General features: G+C 35.2%; 1 protein-coding gene across 2 annotated transcripts in view; it reads left to right on the top strand.

The window, feature by feature from the left end:
* Positions 1–20,112, top strand: part of CYTH1 (cytohesin 1) — a 196,706-nt gene that overhangs the window by 96,747 nt on the left and 79,847 nt on the right. Inside the window, exon 1 of one of the 2 annotated variants that reach the window (XM_051995474.1) lies at positions 16,753–17,134. The exons of the other annotated variant lie outside the window; for it this stretch is intronic. The gene's annotated coding sequence lies outside the window, so the exon portion shown is untranslated. Of the gene's footprint in view, positions 1–16,752; positions 17,135–20,112 lie in introns of those variants that run through there. 2 annotated transcript variants of the gene reach the window in all.

Raw genomic sequence — 20,112 nt, forward strand, 5'->3', positions numbered from 1 at the left:
TGATTATTACTCTTAACTGAAACGAAGGCTGCCTCCAGAACTCCTCCCCAAGAAACTCGCTCCCCCAGAGAGAACCTTTATATTTTAAAGAAGAAAAACAACACACCACCTAAGGAGCAATATGTCAGTTTTCAGGAAAGGTGTTCCAGACCTTAGAGGGGAGTACCTTGAGTATCCTAATTAGGAAAGGAATTCACACATCATACATATCTACACATAGCTTCCTGAAGAGAATCGTGTCTCTACTGTAGGCTAGGATGTGATTATGTATGAAGTAGTAACTAGAAACAAACACCAAGATGATAAAAGGACCTGCAGTCTTTGTAATAAATGGAGTCTCACGCCACCCTGGCTTCCCTCTCCCCCCCCCCCCCCCCCCCCCCCCCCCCCAGTCTTCGCCATTTTAAGTGGACAGGTGGACAGGTAGTGCTGGTCGCATAAGGCTTGTTCCACTCAGGAGTTAGAGCCGTGACCCCTAATATAGAGAATTTTATATTTTCTCATGGAGGTAATGGGGAGCCACTGGAATTTATTGAGTAGTATGGATGACAGGCTATAGTAAGATCACTTTGGTTGTTGAGTAGAAAATAGATTAGAGTGATGAGAAACTTGAGTCAGGGAAGTCAAAGAGAAGGTTATTATTGTAGTCTAGTCATGAGTGATGAGGGCCTGTACTAGGATGACAGCTTTATCAGAGAAGAGAAAGGGATGTATTTGGAAAATGTTGACAAAGATAAAATTGAGAAGCCTTGGCAAAATTGGATATGGATTAGGGGTCTGTGAAAAGTTGAGGAAAACACCTAATTTTGTGAACCCTGGTGAATTGCAGTTTAGTGATTATCTTCAACAGAAATAGGGAAATTTAGAAGAAGGAAGATATGAGGCAGAGGCAATTTGGGATAAGTCCATTTTTACACTTTTTGAGTTTAAGATGTCTAGGGAATATCCAGTTTGAGATCTCTAGTAGATAAGAGATACAAGAGTGAAAGTTAGGAGAGAGTTGGTATTGGCTAAATAGATTTGAGAATAATATACATAGACATAATAATTGGACCATGAGAACTGATGAGATCACTGAACAAAATAATATATAGAGAAAAGAACATGCAGATCCTTGGGGGAAAGCCACAGGTAAGCAATGCTGAACTAGATGAAGATCTAGCAAAGGAGACTGAGAATGGTCAGACAGGTACTAATAATTCTCATTTCTCCATTGTAATGTTATCACAGTAATTTGTTTGGACAAAAAGAGGAGGGAGGAATTTGGTAGAATGAATATTGAATTAAGACTGAGGAAGGTTAGATTTCTTTTCATAATTCTGCCACTAGTTTTGTGACTTCTGATCTTTGGTAAAATAAGAGGCTTAGATTTAGATGCTTTTTAAAGGCCTGTCAGTCCCTAAAATCCTAGGAATTTTATCTTTTTCATGAAAAATCAACTACTTAACTTACCTGGACCATAGCTTTTTCTGATGTAATATGAGGGATTTGGAGATAGTCTTTTAAGATTCCTTCCAATTTTAAAATTCTTTGAAATTATCTTTCTTTAGAGATTGTGAGGAGATGCAAAGTAGCATTTAGATTTATATGAAAGTGAAGGGAGCAAATAGTTTCCTCTGGCAGTGCCCCAAAGTGCTTCCAAAGCTTGGAAGTTAACTTCCAAGAAGTTAAATGTTAACATTACATTGATAACAAAGTTGGCATTACCAGAATTTTTTATGTTGCCTTGAAGATCTTTTCATCTAATGCTTATGTGGATAGTTCTGAAAATCTCATTTCAATAAAACACTTTTTCTTCAGTATTGTTCTTAATCCCAGAACCCTTAGGAAACTACTATTTCATCCACTTGATGAGTATCTAGAAATCTTTTTTTATTTCAGTAATGTGTCTTCTAAAACCAGTAAGCATAACTAATTTCTACATTGTTTTTCTTAATTAAAATAAACCCTTTTGGTGATTTGTAACCACAGCATATTTATTAAAAGTTTACTGAATGAACATTGAAATTTGTGTCTTATTTGAGGCAAAATAGGGAGCTTTCAATCTTTATTCTCAGTACTATTTGTTATGCCTTTGGCCTACACAAACATTCATATACTATAGTAGAACAGGGCCCTCTGTCTACATTCAGGCAGCTTAACAAGGGAAAAAAAATTTGGGCCAGAGAAAATGGATGTAATATTGATGTTTTTTAAATTAGAATTTTAAGCTTTTAAGTACACTATACTTGGAGTCAAGAGACTTAGATTTGAATACTGGCTCTAAAATTTAGTAGCTTTTGTGATTGTCACTTCATGGAGCTTTAATTTCCTCTTCAAAAAAATTGGGTTATAATACTTACTACCTACTATGTGAGAAGTATTTTCCCCCCAAGGCAATTAGGGTTAAGTGACTAGCCCTGAGACACACAGCTAGGAAATATTAAGAGTCTGAAGCAAGATTTGAACTCAGGTCCTCCTGACTTCAGGATGGTGCTCTATCTACTGCACCACTTAGCTGCCCCGTGAGAAGTATTTTAAAAATCATAACTATATCTACATGTCTCTTTATATACTCATAAATGGCACATTGGATAGCGTTCAGGCCTGAGGCAGAAAGACTTATTTTCTTGAATTCAAATCCAGCCCCAGGCACTTATTAGCTGTGCTACCCTGGGCAAATCACTTAACCCGATTTGCCTCAGTTTCCTCATCTGTAAAATAAACTGGAGAAGTAAATGACAAACCCACTCCAGTCTCATTGCCCAAAATACCCCAAGTGGAGTCACAAAGAGTCAGACATGAATGAAAACAGCTGAATGACAGTTGCAAATCAATGAAACAGTAAACATTTATTAAATAAGTTGCTACCATACTAAGGACTGAGGATGTAAAAAGAAGCAAAAGATAATCTCTGCCCTTATGAAGTTTGCAATCTAATGTACATATTTATCTATCTGTCTGTCTATAAGCTGTTACAAAGTTCCAGTGCAAGGTACTATGCCAAGGAGTAGTGATGCAAAGAAAGGCACTTCTCTCCTCCCATTCTACTGGGGGAGAGAATAAGTATAAAAAGGTCCTCAGTTGAGAGAGTTGGGGAAGGTCTTGCCATGGAGGCTTGAGGAGGAATGAAAAGATTCTGAATAGCCACCACAGTGAATACTAGAGTAAATTAATTAGGGAGATGTAAAAGGATTTCTTTACTGCACCAAGGACCTAATTGAGATTATATTACATAAATTTGTAATGGAACCCATTTAGCCTTGATATTAGGATTTTTCTCTAGTTCTTTTCATCAGTTTATGAATAAGAGTGAAAGAAATAGATGTTGGGAGTAGTTGCAAGGTTGAAGTCTGACAAAGAATGACCAGGATAGGAGAGAAGAGCAGAGGATTTGAATGGAGAATTTTCCCCTGAGGCAATTCGGATTAAGTGACTTGCCCAGGGTCACACAGCTAGAAAGTACTAAGTTTGTATTTGAACTGGGGTCCTTCTGACTTCAGGGACAGTGCTCTCTATCCACTGAACCACCTAGCTGTCCCTTGAATGTAGAATTGAACTGATTCATCAGCGGGAGAAGAGATTGGGACCAAATAGTTGAAAATCTTGAATACCAAACAAAAGTATTATTCAGTAGATGAGAACCAAGGTTATAGAATGTTTTCTGACTGAAGTCAGAAAGACAAGTTAGAGTCTATTATAGTAGTCTAAAAAAGAGATAATAAAGACTCATGTTAGGGAGTAATAATATGAATAATGAGAATCAGTTAACAAACATTTATTAGGTGCCTATTATATGCTAGTCCTTGTATTAGGCCCTGGTGCAACACATATTAAAGTGAAATAGTTGGGGTGTTACAGCATAGAATACATACAGAATAAATAAAAGATGATTTTCTTTTGGGAGTTGGGCCTACTGATAACTGGGAAAATCTAGAAAAAAAGTTAAATGAAATGGTAAGTTGGTCAGAGCCCTAAAGAGAGCTAGGGATTCCAATATGTAGTGGTGAAGTTTGCTTTTGTGAAGTGTAAAATAATTTTGCAACTAATGTCTTAATGAGATGAACTAGGATGAGTTTGTTTAACAAAAAACAAAAACAAAACATTCAAGGAATTAGAGCTAGAAAGTTTCTTAGAAATTATTTGCAGTTAATGTTTGAGAGCTTCTATAATGGAGCTTGTTTTTATGCAGTATCTATTCACTGAGTTTTAGTTCCCTCTATATTTATTACTCATGAAAACCAGAAAAATATCAGTTAGGTTAATAACTATGCAGGGTCAATGTGTGGAGGGCAGTATTGCGATCACATAATTTTACCACTTCTATTTTCTTTTTCCTTGGGAATCTTTTCTCAAGATGCCTTTCAGAATAATCTAGGGTTTATGTAGTACCTTGAGGTGTACACAGTGTTTTACATGTTTTAACACTTTGGATCTCCACAACACCAGCACCTGTGATCTGATATCCTTTACATTTCCTAATAATGTCTAGGAATACTTTTTTAATGGGTGCTTGTTAATATTAAAATGTTTTTCAATTATATTATAAATGTTATATCATCAATAATATGATTTGATATAATTATTATATTTTAATAATGTTTGAGCTTTAATCTTTGTAACATATATGATATTCTCTATTTAAAATGTATCATTTTCATGTTATAATATGTTAATAGTAAATTATATATCATTACATTAATAATATGCAATATTATATAACATGATTATGCAATATTATATATCCCAAAGCTTTAAAATATGATAGAATAATAATATTTTATAATGTTGTGTTATTATGTTAATATAATCACACTATTAATTATTATGTAATATTGACTATTTACTTTCTAGAATAAAGTTCATCCACAAAACAAATCAAATAGAAGTCCAACTTTTCAACTGAAGAGATGTTCTGTGCATGACATAATCCATTCATTCACTCCCTCGCATTCTTTCTTCTTAAATAGATTTTCTTTTCTATTATGAACTTAACAGATAATAAATATTTTGGTATATAAAGAATAGAATATATTTTCTAGAATATAAAAATAAGTCTTTTGTAGTAATGATTGGTCATTGTGTGAGGGATAGAAAATCCTATCCAAAAATCAGAGAACTCTCGAAGTAAAAAGCAGAAAAGTTGTTTATTTAATTGATTCTCATGAGAATGAGCAATTCCACCACCAGGAGGGAAAGAGAGAGAACTCACAGTAGAAGGGCTAAAGAAAGGGATAAGATATATAGTTTTTATAGGTTTTAGTTACAAAGGATTACATCATGAGTTGGAGAACATTAAGAAATAGGTGCCCCTCCTCTCTCCCTTAATTGGATGTTATTCATGCTAAAAACAGCAGATTCCCTAGTTCCAGGAAGAACCATACATCAGGTAGTTGTCTAAATATTGATAACTTGAACAGCGATAAATGTCATCATTCTAGGTTAAATACATATATCTAAAATCTAAGTACATATTGGCTATTACTCAACATACTTATGCAGGTCACAGAGACCTAGAGAAACTAAAATATAGAAGAGGAATTTAAACATTCTTGGAAGTTCTTCACTTCATCTCTACTACACACAGCTGCTGGAAGTTCTTCACCTTATCTCTACTACACACACACACACAATTGCATTGATCAGAGTTCTTAAATTTTTCAGAGTTGTTTTCCTTTACATTATCGTAGTTGTATGAATTGTTTTTCTGGTTCTGCTGACTGCACTTTGTATCAATTCATATAAGTCTTCCCAGACTTTTCATAATCCTTTTAAAAATTAGTTTCTTGAGGCAGTTAGATGGTGCAGTAGATAGAGCACCAGCCCTGAAGTCAGGAGGACATGAGTTCAAATTTGACTTCTGACACTTAACACTTCCTAGCTGTGTGTGACCCTGGGCAAGTCACTTAACCCCAATTGCCTCAGCAAAAAGAAGAAAAAAAAAACACTAAAGTTTCTTAATTTTATGATCCTCTATTTTTTTCCAGAGAATATAGAGGACTTCTTTATTTAGAGAATGATATTAACGTTTACTTGTGAAGAGGATAAAGATAGTTCTTGAGACAAGACTTTTCTTGGTCCCTTGAGATAACCAAATGGTGAGACTGTGTTATATACATGAGAATTGTTGTCTATTAGCAAGCATTTATTAAGTACTTATGATATATTTGGCACTCTACTAAGTGCTAAGGAAACAAAGAATATAAACTATATGGACTCTGTTCTCAAAGAACTCACATAATTGGGAGAGACAACATTTGAACAGTCATATGATACAAGATACCTACAATATAAGTTGAAGGTTATCTCAGAGGGAAGGTACTAGAAGTTGGGGGAAAGGGGCAGGATGAGTAGGAACTAGAAAAAGCCTTTTGCAATGAATTTTGAGCACATTCTTAAAGGAAGGCAGGGAAGCCAGTGTCTATGGCTTAGATATTTTCAAATATTTTGAATTATTATTTATGTTTCTGTTATTATTGTTTACCTTATTATCAAAGGGTATAGCTAGTAATTTTAATAGCATATACATATATATAGATAGATATAGATATGTATAAATATATGTAGAGAGAATATAAAAATGTCTCTTTGGTTTATTAAATAAAAATAATACTTAATAAACAGATGGGGGCTCTAAGCTAATGGCCATTCTTATACTTTTAGTAATTTGAATATATCCAAATACCCTGTATTTTTCTAGAATTCAGGTTGATGAGAATGAATATGGCAATGAATCAAGTAGCAGACTATAATTAGAACCCTGGAAAAACCTTGTTAAATATTATGACTTTCATTTTGGATTTTAATATATTTTTTCTTTCCATTATGAATGAATTTTATGAATGAGAATAAAAATAAGAATATATAGGGTTATTGAAAGAAAGATCAAAGAAGTGATACATTATAAAGTATTTCATAGTAAATTCAGGCCTAAAGAATTCACTTATAGTGCTCACCTGGTCTATGGGATAACCAAAAAAAATGCCAAATATACTGACAGTAGGAATCTTACTGGGTCTGGTTTGCATACCACCTTTTGAGGAGGAATTGTTCAAAGAAATGGATGTCTTATCTTTGCTCATCCACGGTGTCTTATATCTTATATGTATCTCATTCTTTTCACTTATCATTATTAAGGACATTTTCAGCATTTTGGGATTGCATACTTACAATAGACTCTACTAGACATTTTCACACAGATTTGTCTCATTGCAATTCAGACTCCTAAAAAATGAACTAACCATGATTTCCTTCCTTTGCCCTTCTTTTTAACTATAGCATTTTTGTTAATGTATTCTGTCTTTCTGCTCGCTCTCTCTCTCTCTCTCTCTCTCTCTCTCTCTCTCTCTCTCTCTGTGTGTGTCTCTCTATTTCTCTCTTTCTCTCTCTGTCTGCTTAAAATCTAAATCATCTTTGGTCTTTTCACTCTGTCTCACTTCGTATATCAAATCAGTTGCTGAATCATGTTTCCTTTTATCACAAAAATTTCTGTCTGAACTATCCTCTCTTCGCATTTGTTTCCTTAATTTCAGGTATTACTTTAATCCTGCTAAAGCCTCTTAACTGCTCTCTTCCCCTCTCCAATCTATCATTTATATTGATGCCCAAATAATATAATTTATAACATTTATTTCCCTTATTTTATAAATTCACTGATTTTCAATTATCCACCAAATAAAGTCCAAATTCCACATCACTCTAAAGCAGTTTAGCCTAGTATTCAAGTTCCTCCTTTACCTATCTCCCTATCTACTTTTTCAGCTCATTATACTCTTGCATACATTATTTGTTTCAACTATATTATATTGATTTTTCTTTGATAGCTTCCCCTATTCTAGTGCCTACAAGGTTCTGGCTCCAACATCTCCTTGCCTGGAATACATTCATCTCCTTTAACCTCAAGCCTCCCTGCCCCCATCATCCATCTGTTGAAATCCTTCCCATACTTTGAGATCTATTCTGGAGCCATCTGTCCCAGAAAATCTTCTCTGATTATTTCTAGGTAGAAGTGATAGCATTTTGTTTCAAATCTCTTATAGCACTTTAATTCTTCTAGGTACTCATTATATTTAATTTTTATCATAGTTAGGTATGACCTTACCTTGCCTCTCCACCTCTAGATTTTAAAATCGTTAAGTTCAAGAGCTACATCTAATTAAGACCTCTGTATATCTCCAGTGCCTTGAATCATTGCTGCACACAATAGGTATTTAATAAATTTATTTAATTGAATTGTATTTAATGATCTTATGAGTAACATGATAATTCAACCCACCCTTTTACCCTAGAGATCCCAAAAGATTGGAAAGGTAGAGTGGAATTTGAAATCTTCAAATTTTTTCTTGTGGATACATTAGTTGAAAACTAGTCTAACCTCGGAATATATTTATTCTCTGAAAGTATTTTTGAGTTCTTTAGTTCTAACCTGTACACCACAGGTTCCCTGGGTTTCCTTTTACCACCCTGTATCCCCAGTTGTTTCAGAGTTCTGGTTGTTGATCAGATTACCCTTTTAACTAAAAAATATGCTGAGCTGTGGAGAATTTTTTGACCTTAGGTAACATTTGACTCATGCCACACTCTCTTTATTTCCTCTTCATCCTTTCTGCCTAGGCAGTTTCTATCCATTTTTTAGATCAAATCCCATCTCTATCATGAAAACTGCCCCAGATTATTCTAACAAGCTGTGAACTTCCTCCTTTTCTCTTACTAGTATTTGTCCATATCACTTGAAAGTTTATCCTATAGATTAAAATTTCTTTAGTATTGTTATTGAATGAATTCTTAAAACTTGAATTTTTAACGAACATGTTTTTTTGTCTGCCTACTTATACCTCTTTGAATACAGAAGGCATGTATACTTTGTTTTTTTCCCCACAGTGCCTTGTACCTATTAACCACTTAGGAAATATTTGCTGATTAGTTCCTGTCTACTGTTTGTTCCCTCTTTTCCCCTTCTTTATGTCTCCTGAGGCAATTAGAAGTTAAGTGACTTGCCCAGGATCACATAGCTAGGAAGTCTTAAGGGTCTGAGACCATATTTGAACTCAGGTCCTCCTGCCTTCAGGGCTGGTGCTCTAATCACTGTGCCACCTAGCTGCCCCTACTTTTTTTTTTTTTAAAATACAGTATTTTCTTAGCTTTTTATTTTGTTTATTTATTTACTTATTTGCTGAGGCAGTTAGGATCAAATGACTTGCTTAGGGTCATGCAGCTAGTATAATGCCAGAGAAACTAAGATAAGATAGAGATTAGAGAATTTTTAATATTTTATTTGGATTTCTAAGAGGGAGAGATTGATGCCCCCAGGGCTGATGTCCAAAGCATCCAGCAGTGAATGTGAATTCTCAGTGACATATTTATATACACAGTAGCTAAACAAAGGTGGGGGGGGGGGTGAAGTCTACTCTGGTGAGCAGAAATCTCCAGGCAGGAACCATCAAACCGGTTCTGACAGGTTGTGGGGTAGGACTATAAATTCTAACTAACTGGGAGTTAAAGATGTGTCTAATTTAGAGCCAGAAAGTCTAGACTCTCCCTTATATTGAGTTTACACATTGACAATTTGTAACCTATAGAGTAAGTAGCTCTGAATTATACAGTCTTAATGAACTGGGGAATGGGGGTGGAGAAGGGGAGTGGTTTGCAATTAAGGGAACTGAGGCAGAACAATTTAGGGAAATTGAGGCAGGACCAATTAGGAAAACTGAGTCAGGACAAGAAAAGGGAACTGTGGCACAACACTTGGAAGTGTTAAGTGTTTGAGGCCAGATTTGCATTCAGGTCCTCCTGACTTCAGAGCTAGTTACTCTATCCACTGTGACATCTAGCTGCCCCATGTCTCCCTACTTATTATTATTGTTGTTGTTGTTGTTGATATAGCTTTTAATTTACAAAGCATATGCATGGATAATTTTTCAACAATGACCCTTGCAAAATCTTCTGTTCCAAATTTTCCCCTCCTTCCCCGTACCCCCTTCCCTAGATGACAGGTAGTCCAAGACATGTTAAATATGTTTTTTTTTTTAAATTTTTATTTAATAATTACTTTATATTGACACTCGTTTCTGTTCCAATTTTTTTCCCTCCCTCCCTCCACCCCCTCCCCTAGATGGCAAGCAGTCCTTTATATGTTGGATATGTTGCAGTATATCCTAGATACAATATATGTTTGCAGAACCGAACAGTTCTCTTGTTGCATAGAGAGAATTGGATTCAGAAGGTATAAATAACCCGGGAAGAAAAACAAAAATGCAGATAGTTCACATTCGTTTCCCAGTGTTCTTTCTTTGGGTGTAGCTGCTTTTGTCCATCATTTATCAATTGAAACTCAGGTCTCTTTGTCAAAGAAATCCCCTTCCATCAAAATATGTCCTCATACAATATCGTTGTCGAAGTGTATAATGATCTCCTGGTTCTGCTCATTTCACTTAGCATCAGTTCATGTAAGTCTCACCAGTCCTCTCTGTATTCATCCTGCTGGTCATTTCTTACAGAACAATAATATTCCATAACATTCATATACCATAATTTACCCAGCCATTCTCCAATTGATGGGCATCCATTCATTTTCCAGTTTCTAGCCACTACAAACAGGGCTGCTACAAACATTTTGGCACATACAGGTCCCTTTCCCTTCTTTAGTATTTCTTTGGGATATAAGCCCAATAGAAACACTGCTGGATCAAAGGGTATGCACAATTTGATAATTTTTTGGGCATAATTCCAGATTGCTCTCCAGAATGGTTGGATTCATTCACAACTCCACCAACAATGCAATAGTGTCCCAGTTTTCCCGCATCCCCTCCAACATTCATCATTATTTTTTCCTGTCATCTTAGCCAATCTGACAGGTGTGTAGTGGTATCTCAGAGTTGTCTTAATTTGCATTTCTCTGATCAATAATGATTTGGAACACTCTTTCATATGAGTGGTAATAGTTTCAATTTCATCCTCTGAAAATTGTCTGTTCATATCCTTTGACCATTTATCAATTGGAGAATGGCTTGATTTCTTATAAATTTGAGTCAGTTCTCTATATATTTTGGAAATGAGGCCTTTATCAGAACCTTTAACTGTGAAAATGTTTTCCCAGTTTGTTGCTTCCCTTCTAATCTTGTTTGCATTAGTTTTATTTGTACAAAGGCTTTTTAATTTGATGTAATCGAAATTTTCTATTTTGTGATCAGTAATGGTCTCTAGTTCATCTTTGGTCACAAATTTCTTTCTCCTCCACAAGTCTGAGAGATAAACTATTCTATGTTCCTCTAATTTATTTATAATCTCGTTCTTTATGCCTAGGTCATAGACCCATTTTGATCTTATCTTGGTATATGGTGTTAAGTGTGGGTCCATGCCTAATTTCTGCCATACTAATTTCCAATTATCCCAGCAGTTTTTATCAAATAATGAATTCTTTTCCCAGAAGTTAGGGGCTTTGGGTTTGTCAAAGACTAGATTGCTATAATTGACTATTCTGTCTTGTGAACCTAGCCTTTTCCACTGATCCACTAATCTATTTCTTAGCCAATACCAAATGGTTTTGGTGACTGCTGCTTTATAATATAATTTTAGATCAGGTACAGCTAGTCCACCTTCATTTGATTTTTTTTTTCATTAATTCCCTTGAGATTCTCGACTTTTTATTGTTCCATATGAATTTTGTTGTTATTTTTTCTAGATCAATAAAATATTTTCTTGGAAGTCTGATTGGTATAGCACTAAATAAATAGATTAGTTTAGGGAGTATTGTCATCTTTATTATGTTCGCTCGGCCGATCCAAGAGCACTTAATATTTTTCCAATTATTTAAGTCTGATTTTATTTGTGTGGAGACTTTTTTATAATTTTGCTCATATAATTCCTGACTTTCCTTTGGTAGATAGATTCCCAAATATTTTATGGTATCAACAGTTATTCTGAATGGAATTTCTCTTTGTATCTCTTGCTGTTGGGTTTTGTTGGTGATGTATAAAAATGCTGAGGATTTATGGGGATTTATTTTGTAGCCAGCTACTTTGCTAAAATTATGAATTATTTCCAATAGCTTTTTAGTAGAATCTCTGGGGTTCTCTAGGTATACCATCATATCATCTGCAAAGAGTGATAGTTTGGTTTCCTCATTGCCTACTCTAATTCCTTTAATTTCTTTCTCGACTCTTATTGCCGAGGCTAGTGTTTCTCATGTTAAATATGTTAAAAGTATATGTTAAATCCAATATAATGTGTGTGTGTGTGTGTGTGTGTGTGTGTATACACACACATATATATTTATACAATTATCTTGCTGCACAAGAAAAATCAGATCTAAAAAGAAAAAATCTGAGAAGGAAAACAAAAATGCAAGCAAACAGTGCTATCTTGTAGTCTACACTTTTTTCCCATAGTTCTCTCTCTGGGTATAGATGACTCTTCGTTACTGAACAATTGGAACTGGTTCTGCCCATTTCACTTACCTCAATTCATGTAAGTCTCTCCAGGCCTCTCTGAAATCATTCTGTTGGTCTTTTCTTACAGAACAGTAGTATTCCATAATATTCATATTCAGCTATTCTCCAATTGATGGGCATCCATTCAGTTTCTAGTTTCTAGTCACTACAAAATGGGCTGCCACAAACATTTTTGCACATGATTTTGCACATCCTTTCCCTTCTTTAATATCTCTTTTGGATATAAGCCCAGTAATAACACTGCTGGATCAAAGGGTATGCGCTGTTTGATAACTTTTTGAGCATAGTTCCAAATTGCTCTCCAGAATGGTTGGATTTGTTCACAATTCCACCAACAATATATCATTGTCCCAGTTTTCCCACATCCCTTCTAACGTTTGTCATTATCTTTTCCTGTCGTCTTGGTCAATCTGAGAAATGTGTAGTGGTATCTCAGAGTTATCTTAATTTGCATTTCTCTGATGTCTCCATATTTTTTACTTCATAGTTTCTAAGACTTGTTCCTCTAAGGCCATATCCTAAAGATTCACTGACAACAGTGAAAGGGAACTGGACAGGATGGAGTAAACTTTAAAGGGAAAAAAAACTGGGGGAAATTTATTTTTTACTATTTTACTATTTTTATATTTTACTATTGTATTATTTCCCTTCATACTTTTTTTTAGCTATTCTGGCCTACTAGCTGTTCAGTAAACCTGTCCATCATTCCATACTTTTTCTACCTTTGCATAGGTTATACTTCATACCCAGAATGCATTCCTTCCTGTTCTGTTCTTCCCCATAGTTACGCTTTTTAAATTGCTTTGTATTTACTTATGTGTATACATCACAGAATAATATCAGAATTGAATAAATTTGATGATCTTTAGTAATGGAGAAAACTAGTAATTGCTGAAACTGGCCATTCAGCTTTTGTTGTATCTCCCACGGAGTCCCCTAGTGATCAGGGACTGATTGTTGGTTTTGTTTGTTTGTGCATACCCCAGATCTAGTATAATATCCTTACTTATAGTAGGTACTTAATTTATGTTTATTAAATTAAATGATGGTAAGAAGCTATAGGGGGTTCTTGAATGGGAGAACATAATGAAATAATTCATAAGAGATATTATTTAGTAGTAATGTGTAGAAGTTCAGTGTTAGAGAGGGAAGTATGAGGCCTTTACAGTAGTCCAGGAATGAGATAATTGTATAGAATATGGCATTAGAAATAGAACATAATGGTCTAATACCAGAGAAATTATCAAGAAAAAGTTGGCAAAAAGTAGATTCACATAGAAAGATCCTGAGGATCTTGGAGTTCAGTGTCACTTTTTATGAGAAGGTTCAAGGGTTTGGAGAGCACAGTTAACAGAGAATGTGACAAAGCCACTTGTACTCAGAGAGAGGACTTATGAGGACTAAATGTGGATCATAACATTGTGTTTTCACCTTTTTTATTTTTTACCTGCTTTTTTTTTTCTTATTTTCTTTCCTTTTTGACTTGATTCTTTTTGTGCAGCATGATAAATGTGGAAATATGTATGGAAGAACTGCCCATGTTTAACATATATTGGATTACTTGCTGTCTAAGGGAGGGAATGGAGGGAAGAGAGGAGAAAAAACTTGGAACACAAAGTTTTGTAATAGTGAATGTTGAAAACTATGCATATATTTTGAAAATAAAAAACTAAAAAAAAAAGAGATGGTAGCTCTTAGTAGAGTGTTTGGCACATAGTAAGCACTTAATTTGTCATTCATTTATGCACTATCAATCCTGTTTTACAGATGGAATTGAGGCTCGTAGAAGCTTTGTCTTATGTATAGTCACAACACAGCTAGCAAATGTCAGAACTGAGATTTGAACTCCTGACTGTAGGTGCTGTATTTTTGTCATCATATTGTGGTTCTTTTCACTTGAAATACTTAGTGAGCAAGATAATGTACAAAAAGTTCTAATTTGTGAGATACAAACTAGAAATAAGGTCATATTTATTAAGATGTTACTTTTATAATAGATTAGTTCAAAAGATATTGGAGAAGTTAAATGTAGGCTGGAATCATTAGGGAATCCTTCATGGGAGAAAGTCTTGACTTGGAATTTGAGAGAAAAAATATTGGTAGGTCTGGATAGCTAGAGAGGAATTAATAGGGATCACTGAGGTGAAATGATTGGAAATTTATTATTTAAATGGTTGGATAATTTAGAGTGGATAAAGAGGAAACTACTATAAGGAAGTAGTAGGACTCAACAAACAAAATACAAGAAAAAAATAATATAAAGTTAGAGACAGTTTTATGCCACTGTTGGGCTTCCAGACTTATTTTAAACTTCTCTTGAAATGTTTTTTGGGGTTTACATTTTATCTTCTGTGAATAAATTTGGTGGTGCCTTTTAAAGTTTGGCTTTTGCTGAATTCTTGTTATGATTCTTAAAAAACTCCAACAACTTTGATGTCTCTCAGCATGTCAATTAACAAGCATTTAGTAATTCCATGTTAGGTGCCAAACATTATGCTAAGAACCAAGGATAAAAAGATAAAAGTAAAAGTAGACCATGCCTAACTACAGTCTAGGTGGAGGTGACATATATGTATTAGTTATATACAAAACAGATATAATGTAATTTTGGGGAAGAAGGCACTAGCAGATGATCCATGAAACAGTTTATGTAGACAGTGGTTCTTGAACTGAGCCTAAAAAAAATTAGAGATTTGGAAAAAGGAGGTGAGGAGGGAATGCACTCCAGTCATGGGAGATAGCAATGTAAAGGTTTGAGCCTTTGGATAATGGATGTGTTTTTGGATGATTGATGAATGGAAGGACACTTTGGGCCAGTACATTTATTGGAGGGGAGTAACGTGCAAGAAGGCTCGAAAGTTGGGGCCAAATTATAAAATACTTCAAATATTTTATTGTAGATGTGTATAAAGGCAGCCATTGGAGTTTATGGAATAGAAGAATGGCATTGTCATATTTGTGCTGTAAGGGATTCAGCTTAAATAGCAATGTGAAAAATAACATAGAGAGGAAAGAAACTTGAAGTGGAGAGACCAATTGGAGTACAGTAGTTCAGATGGAGTGATGATGACTTGAAATTAATAGTAGTGACTGCTACTGTGGTAGAGAAATAGGGGTAGATTTGAGGGATGTTCTCAAGGTAGAAACAAGTTTGGTCACCTGATGAGTATATGTGTAATGAATACAGTGAGGAGCTGAGGGTGCACCGAAGTTGGGATCCTGAGTTAAAGTAAAGTAATCCTGAAAGAATTCTGAAGAGAGATAGGTTCAGGGGAAATGATAATGAGTTATATGAGTTCACTTTTTGGTATCTTGAGTTTATATATCTTTGGTACCATCTAATTCAATATATTCTCTTTTCTTTAAAAGAAAGAATCTGGTATGCAAAACTAAAATGTTTGGATCAAGTATGAAGAAGCTTATATAGTAATTATGGGGTCCATTCACATTCCCAATTAGTATTACACTTTACTAAGTAATTCAGTAGGTAGGGTTGGTTTTGCCACATTAGTACTATGATGAGAACAAGAAGTTTATTCTGGAGAACTGGGATTTGATTTTTAGCAATATGTTGAGGATATGGCTTTGGGAATTATGGTATTGAATGCTGAAACATTGTTGGGAAGGTATATCACTATATCACTTATTTTTAGTTGCTGTTTTCCTCACTCTCCTTTACATTAATCTATCATGGAGTTTGAAAAACTAATTTTCTTATTGTGTGTATATGTGGGGAAGGGTGCTATGGGTATACATAAGACTTTAGCTGTGTTTCCTGACATCAGTCAGTTTCCAAAGATAAGCTTTTTATCCTCACCCTGATAAAAATTTATTAAGATGCATATATTGCAGCTTTTTAGGGGGGAGCCATTGTCCCTGCTATTAATAGCAAGTGAAATAAAAATACTTCCCTGCTTCAAAAAGAGATGGAAGATCAGCACTAACATGATTTCCTGCATATTTCAGAATCTAGTTAATAAGAAACTGCTTCCTGAAATCCTGCTTTGACTATGTTTTAGAAATCTGGTCAGTGTCAGTTTACTGCTGACATAGTGCAGAGTAGCAGGCAGCACATTGGGATTGTGGGTGAGGGGAGTGACAGCCTTTCGTGCTACTCTTTATGGATGATGCATTCCCTCATCCTGTTTTCTATTCAGTCAATAATACAAGTATATCCAAGTAAGGGTTAATATCTCCCAGAAAAAGCAACCATCCATTCCTGCTTCTGAGGGGGAAAAAGAAGCAAACAATTTTTCTCCATCCCCAACCCCCTTCCTCAAGCCCCAGGAGGCAGAGAGTGGGGGAGTAGTGGGAGGGGCCAGCCATGTAATTGCATTCATGGAAATTAGCCTCAGAGAAGCTGAGCTGTGCACAAGTAACAGTTAGGGTCACAGCTCCTTGCATATACATCTCTGTGGTACAGGCCAGCGTTCTCCAGGACCAACTCCCTTTCCACTAGCAGTTTTTGTTCATCTTTCATTTCATCTGGACGCCTTTTTTCTTTTTTCTGCTGTGCTGGCATACACATGCTCTCTTTCCTCCATCTCTTGCTCCATCTAGTGCTGTGGAAGCACCCAGGAGACTGGAACTGCTATATAAATCTGCTATGGGCTCTGAAGAGAGAAGCAACAATCTGCTGGTGATTTAATGTTGCAACCCAGGGCTTTCAAGGACACTAGGGCAGCAGGACAGGGGACTCACCTTGGGTAAGAGGTTGGGTGGTGGATGTGTACATATGTGCTCACAATACATAGAAGAATATATGTATTGTGCTTTGCTGCCTGCCTCTTCTGTCTTGAAGCCACCAGCATTTGCTGATCAGTGCAGTGTGTCTCTCTCGCTGTATGTCTGCCTCTTCTCCGGCTCTGGTTCTCTCGTCTCAGCATTTTTTCATTGGCTGGTTTAGCTAGTGTTGTTTAAGCATTCAGTGCAGTATTCTAAGCCTACGATTTAAGAACAAGCTAATATCTAATTTCAGTGGTCCTCAACTGTGTGTGTGTGTGTGTGTGTGTGTGTGTGTGTGTGTGTGTGTGTGTGTGTGTTTTGAAGGGGGAAGTGTGTAAAGAGCAGGATGACAGGAAGCAAAAAGGTAAATTAATGTGCAATTTTTTTCTTAGAGTTTTCTTGAAACTACTAAGGTCCATGGGACAGTGTCTCTTTATTCCCTTTCCCAGAGATAAACAGAGAGAAGGAATTGGAATAACAACAAATCTGGTATGATCCTAGACATCTGTTCTGATTACAGCACTAAGATAACATTTTTGAGATTTACTTTATAGTTTTAGGCCAGTGTACTAGCTGATTAGGGAGGGGGCCACAAGGAAGAGAACTGACTCGATAAATATGGGTAAGGCTCTATTTTATGGTGTGAAGGGGCGTGCTAACACAGCTGCTCAGACTGACAGTGATTACATGCAATCCTATGATTTTAGGGACTGGATACTGCAGCCATACTATGGTATGGATGCTTTTAACAGATCTGGGGATCTATTCTGGGGAAAGGAGAATAGCAGAAGCTGCAGTAAATGGAGAATATCTTCTATTAGCAAAGAAGAAGGAAGACAAAGCTGAACTGAGGGATTAGGTACTCTTTATTACAACAGATATATCCTAGCTTTTGCTAAGGATTTAGAATTGTGCTTCCCCCTCCCTCTTTCTCCCTACTTTGAGGCTAGTAGTAGAAGATGGCTTTTCTTGATTCAGCCAGTTGAATCTGATTTCATTTTCTGTTGTGTCCTTTAAATGCACCATTTGGACTCCCTGTCTTGAAAGATGAGTGTCAGAAAAGGAACTGCTGTGAGTTCCATCAATATGAGGTAGTTATCAGTAGGTCTTAAAGGTTTGGGGCCTGAAAATGAGTTTGACAACCATAAGTCTTTATTGATGTTCACTTATTTCTCTAAATCATCTCTTAGAATAAGTTTCTATAACTGAACGTTTATTATTTCAAAATCTGCCCAGCTCTCCTCAGGATAAATGATTTAAGTTTTAAACTATTTAGATTGTAGTAGAGAATTTTAGGATTTGTTAGGTGAAGTGTGATCAACTCTAATCTTTCTTTAAGAGGAAATTAGTAGCAAACAAAATATGACTTTGTCACTCTTTGATGAGAAGTTTGGTTTGGTACTACATTTATATGATGCTTCTAAATTTTAGGATGTAATGGTATAGTGATAGAGAACTTATCTCAGGGTCAAGGTGATAATGCCATGTGTATCTCTAAGATTAGACATAGCAGGACAGTTCTGTATTGGTAGAAGGTATTTCCTCATTTCAAGTTCACAATATTGATGACATCATAGACCCCAACAAAAATAAAAATATTAATTTAGTTGTAAGGAAATAAGATTTTTCTTGAAATACACAATATCTGTATCGTGTAGCTCTGTTACAGAGAAAGTTGGGGATTTTTTTTTTCCATGCAAATATAGAATTCTCAAGAAATTGTGCAAAATGCATGAAGACAGCTTAGCTGGTTTTCAAGGGTCAATGCATATGCCAAATTAATAATAAAATGTTCTTTTTAATTTGTTTAGAATGAGGGCTAGTATAATGTATGCTTTAAGCATATATTGCCATTTGTCAGAAAGTTATAAGATTTTACAAGTCAGTTTTTTTTCCCTACTCTCTCACTTTATAGATAAAAGAAACTGATGAAACCTAGAAAGTATAATTTGCCCAAAGTTTTACAAATGGGAAGATTTGAATGATCTTCTGTCTCCAAATTCAGCCTTCTTTCCCCTGCATTTTTCTTCTTCTCTCAGTTCAAAATTTCCTAAAAGAATGGAAATAAGATAGTACTTAGAATAGCAGGTTACTGCTGTCAAATGTTAGGGGTAATTTCACTTAATTTGATTAAGATATATTCATATAGCAAAAACAACTCATTGTCTTTTCTTTAATGTCTTTTCCACACAACTGTCAAAATGATATTATTAAGACATAGATTTGGTAGTCTTTTGTTCAAGAAGCTCCAAAGGCTCTCCCTACTTCCTGTAGGATCAAATATAAATTGCTCTGGTAAGCATTTAAAGTCCTTTCTAATCTCTCTGAAGTTTGCCTTTCCAGATTTACTATATTGCTCCCCTTTACATACTCTATTGTCCAGCCAAACTGACCTATCCATCACAAGCAGCATTCCATTTCTTTCTTCCATGCCTTTGTTGTATGCCTGGAATTCACTCTCTCCTCTAACCTACCTCTTAGAATTCCTAACTTCCTTTAAAGCTTAATTTAAGTTTCACCTCCTAAAGAGACCTTTTCTGACCTTCCTCTCTTAACTAACATTTCTCCCACTTCAGAAATCACCTTGTATTTATTTTGTATGGTTTTATATATTGTTTTCCTTGATATACTATCAACTCTTTGAGGGCAAAGAACTGTTCTATTTTTGTTGTGTATCCCCAACACATAATAGTTATTTAAAAGCCATATTTGTTGACTGATTTTGACTTTCAAGATAGGTCTTTATTTCAAAACTTATACATGGTGTCTCTTCTGTAAAAACTTTTACTACAGACTTCTCAAATTATCTACAACAGTAACTTTTATAGATACCAAAGTTTCACTGTAGCTTTCTAAATTCAGTTTTCTTACAAGTACAAATAAATTTTAAAAGTACTCTTTGCTTACTTGCTATCTTGCTCGTTGATTCTTTCCTAAACTTGACAGATTTTTTTTTATT

The sequence above is a fragment of the Antechinus flavipes genome, chromosome 4 (assembly GCF_016432865.1).
Source record: "Antechinus flavipes isolate AdamAnt ecotype Samford, QLD, Australia chromosome 4, AdamAnt_v2, whole genome shotgun sequence".
NCBI lineage: Eukaryota > Metazoa > Chordata > Mammalia > Dasyuromorphia > Dasyuridae > Antechinus > Antechinus flavipes.